This window comes from Tigriopus californicus, chromosome 1 (genome assembly GCF_007210705.1).
Source record: "Tigriopus californicus strain San Diego chromosome 1, Tcal_SD_v2.1, whole genome shotgun sequence".
Lineage (NCBI taxonomy): Eukaryota > Metazoa > Arthropoda > Copepoda > Harpacticoida > Harpacticidae > Tigriopus > Tigriopus californicus.
Genome location: NC_081440.1, coordinates 5,642,375 through 5,646,500, shown reverse-complemented (window position 1 = coordinate 5,646,500; position 4,126 = coordinate 5,642,375).

The window sequence follows — 4,126 nt, the reverse complement described above, 5'->3', positions numbered from 1 at the left end:
CAAATCTAACATGCCTACAGGTTCTGCGCATTTTTTACTTGGCATGCTTTTGCTTGCTTGCTTGCTTGCTTGAGTGACTTGTTTAGTGGCGTGTTGTTGGCGATCGTCTACATTCTGCCATTGTGGTCCAAACGGACCGTTGCTCATGCACTCTTTTGCTCGGTTTTGAAGCATTACTTCCCGATTGAACTGCCTCCTGATCTAATCTAAGGCAACAATTCAATCATGCCAAGTCACCTTCCCCGACTGCATCGGCACCCCAAGAATGGTACTGTTCTACCTTGATTCATTTACTATCTGGCAAAGTAAATAATGACATTTTGGGCATGGAATGTCCTGGAACTTCTTGTTAGCATTAAGGATCTGATTCAAACAAAAATATGGACCATTTAGAGCAATCTAGAATGATGCAATCGGAGTTAAGTTCCTGTGGGACGAGTGTTGTGAATAGAGCTCAAAATTAGTTTGGCACTTGAAACTGTTTCGCATCCTGAAACTCGATTCATTCATCGCCTACTCAACAATGGGGTGCAGGGGAGAGGCAGACGGCTTCATGCGACCTAGCTTGAGAATGGTTATTAGTGAGAAGCTGACATCCATGTATCACAATCTGCCATCTCAAACACCTCAGGCAAGACCCAGACAGACTTGCCCGATTCTTCGAAAGAACAAAACTGTCACGGTTGGCTTTTGTGTCGCCCGATTATTAGCACTTCACATGCTTTGTTGTGGTTTTAACCGGGTAAACCGCACAATGCGATATCAATCTAATCGAATCTATTGGTTGCGAGGCAGATACGGAACGGTCCCAATTCCAGATTTTGAGCTACCCATTACGTTGCAGTTCTTTGACGGAAGGTGTTGGTGAGTGATTCATCACAATACACGTGGCGTCGAGAGATGACAAATCCGTTTGTGGACCACTTACGAGCACATCTATCATTAAGCAAACAGGAAGACTTGCTTTTCGGACAGAATCGTTCTTATCATCTCTGGGTGGTATTCGGTTGCTTGAGACAAGACCTACGTACAGATGTGCAGTATTTTATACAGAAGAGTCACCATTTTTGAGCATTGATTCTACCAACAAAATAATCTTCTCGAAAATCCGAGCTTGTGTGCAAGATTAGGTTGGCATTCCTTTCTCAACTCATATCGCCCACCCAAAGCACAGATGCAGAAAGCTATCTTAAACTTAGGCCGGTCGGAATTGCTATTTACATATTGGCATTGATCAGTCAATAATCAGAACCCATGTTCGTTTTCGATTATTTCATTCCTTCTTCAAATTTCTATTCTCTTTCTGGACGGATGAGTTTTTTTCCATTTCTTTAACCAATCCCGTTTAGTCGAAAATCAAGGCTGCAAGACTACAAGAAACGACAAACAAAGCTTTGCTGATCGATGGAGGATTGAAGACAAATCTCACGTTCGCACTCGTGACAGAATCTAGCAGGGAAGTGCTTAGAATTAGCGCCAGGCAGCAATTATTGCCAAAAGTCTTCAATTTCAAATGTACACGCACAAGCTGAACGTTTACTGAATAGATAATCTTCTTCTAGAAATCAGATGATTGGCCACCATTTCAATGATGTTTTCAACTTTTTTCTTGTTGCTTCAAGATCTCCCTCACTGCATTGGATATGAGACAAACGCCACCAATAATCAGAGGAGGAGGGATGAATTTCTAAGGAAATCTTTATGAATGCAATCGTTCGACCAAAGAATCTACCATATGCCACAGTTTTTTCGCATTAACACGGTCCCTAGAAACTCGCTTTGTAGCTGTTTTCTTGGTGAAAAATTGAGCTCACCTGAATTACGAAATAATATCTTCTTGCCTTAATTCCACTTCGGAGATTCGTAAATTACTCGCCTGTTCGTTTTTTTCTTTTGCACAACTTTAGCAGGCATTTGCAATAAGTGAAACCCAAATCTGATCTACAAAAGTTTTACGAGTGTCACTCATGGTCAAGTAATGGATATATTACAATACAATTAACATATGGCCATAAATTTGAAGAATACCGAGATCATCCCATATCTAGATCATGGTTATTCTCGATCGGAACAAAATGTAATAGAAATACACGCGAATTGACCAGATGCATTCACTTGGCTTGGTTATCTCAACTGAAACAAGCTCGATTTTTAAAAACTAAAAAAAAGATAAACTTAACTATGTGGTATGTGCTCTCTAGAGAGCACCGTAGATCAATTTTAGATTCAGTGCTTATGTATTGGATGTGATGTTTCGTCAAATTTCAAGTCAAATTTGGACACATGTTTTCTCCTTGTTTGTCCCACGTTGAAGAAACCAAAATTTGAATCGAGACATCATAACGTCCGCAAAGCAGGAACTAAACAATCTTCGATTTTTTCAACTTTATGTAGTTGCATATGATTTAAAGTTGCATTAAGATACACCCGTTCCAATTGTTCATGCTAATCCTACCTTAAGGGCTAGGTAGTCTTTTTTCAGAAAATATAACTGTTATGAATCAATACATCAAATTTCTTGAGTTCACACAATGATAACCTTCCATTATTTTGAGTTACTCAAAGTAATGGAGACCCAATAGTTTTTCATAAACATTCAGTTACAATGCAGCCAATTGAATTTACAGTCAGCCAAACAGTTATTTTTGACTGGATCGAAATCGTTACTTGGCGCCCATTTATTTCCAAGTCATATTTGATCCCTGTTACTAGGAGACCATGAGAACAAAAAAGCCATCGTCCTCTCTAGTTTTAAGGGACAAGTTTCATCGAAGAGTGCCCATTCACAAAACTTGTCCCACTCAGATAGAGAATGTCAATCTCCTAATTGATTTCGACTGTTCCAGAGGCGAATCCATTTTAATCAAACAATGTTGAGGAGAAACTGCAAAAAGTCCGGTCTAACTCTCACAGATGGAAATTGTGTCATTTGATATTGAACCAATTGGTAACGAATACAAAGGGCAATTAATCTCATGTACCTTCAGTAGCTCTTTCCAAGTCGTGATTCAAGCTAATTCAAAGAGTTCACGATGCTTGGGACGTCTTCAGAAACTGATCCTTTCATTTCAGTATCACTCAGCGAGACTCCGTTTGTGATGGTCAATTGACCATGGAGACCCAGTTTCTCTATCAAAAAGAAACCACCAAAGACACACATTTTGCCTAGGTCATTGGCAGCATCTAAGCTTACAAAATTAGCTTTTCCGACAAAAAGCTGCGAGGAATATATTCCCGCTTACAAAAGGGAGGCTTTGTCTCTTTTGCAGATCTTATTTAGGTCATTGATATCATATCACTAATGACTGAAAATGGTTGAATCTAGTAGCTCTAATGGGATTCAAAGAAAGCCGTCGCTCCCTTTAAAATCAAGATGGTTTCAAAAAAGATGTCGCAGTGTAAGATAAGATTTGTGTCCGCTGGCGTTTTTGATACATTCTCAACATTCTACCATGGCAATGGTAGATTCATTGATAGAACTCAAATGACATTACACGACAAGCATATCGATTCTCTTTTGTTCCAGAGTTAGCACGTGATATTTCGTTGGCAGAAAATAAGATTTTTCACCATGCCTAGTTGAGATGCGAGGGAAATGCTCTTTCTTTGTAAATTGTCATTTCCTGAACATAAAACTATTGCAAATAGAGGCGGCGAAAAGCAAAGCCAAGAGTCTTGGTAGCCTAGACTTCTCGAGAAATGAATTGCTTGTCAGGGCTCTTCAAACTTCCAATTAATCCTGTCGCCAACTCAGACCAGTCAAGAAGGCGCAAAGAAGACTCATCTCTCGAAGAATGACCTTACTTTCCCACCCACAGAACTTGCTCCAGAACCTTGGCTAGAATTAATTCACACTCCAAAGACGGTGCACTTTGCCAAGTAATAAAAAGATGCCCAGGAAACATTTTCAGGTTTACCGAGTGATTAAAAAATTTGTTTTATGGTAGTTTTCAAGAAGCGGAAGCGTTCAAAAATATTCGGATTTCTTTCAATACAACTCGGAAATGATACTGGCAAAAAATAACGCTTGTCCAAAGCATTATCGGCAAAATCGATCAATTGCATTGAATATCAAGGCGGAAACGTATACGCACCAATTGAATTGGCTATCTATTTGATTAGCAAT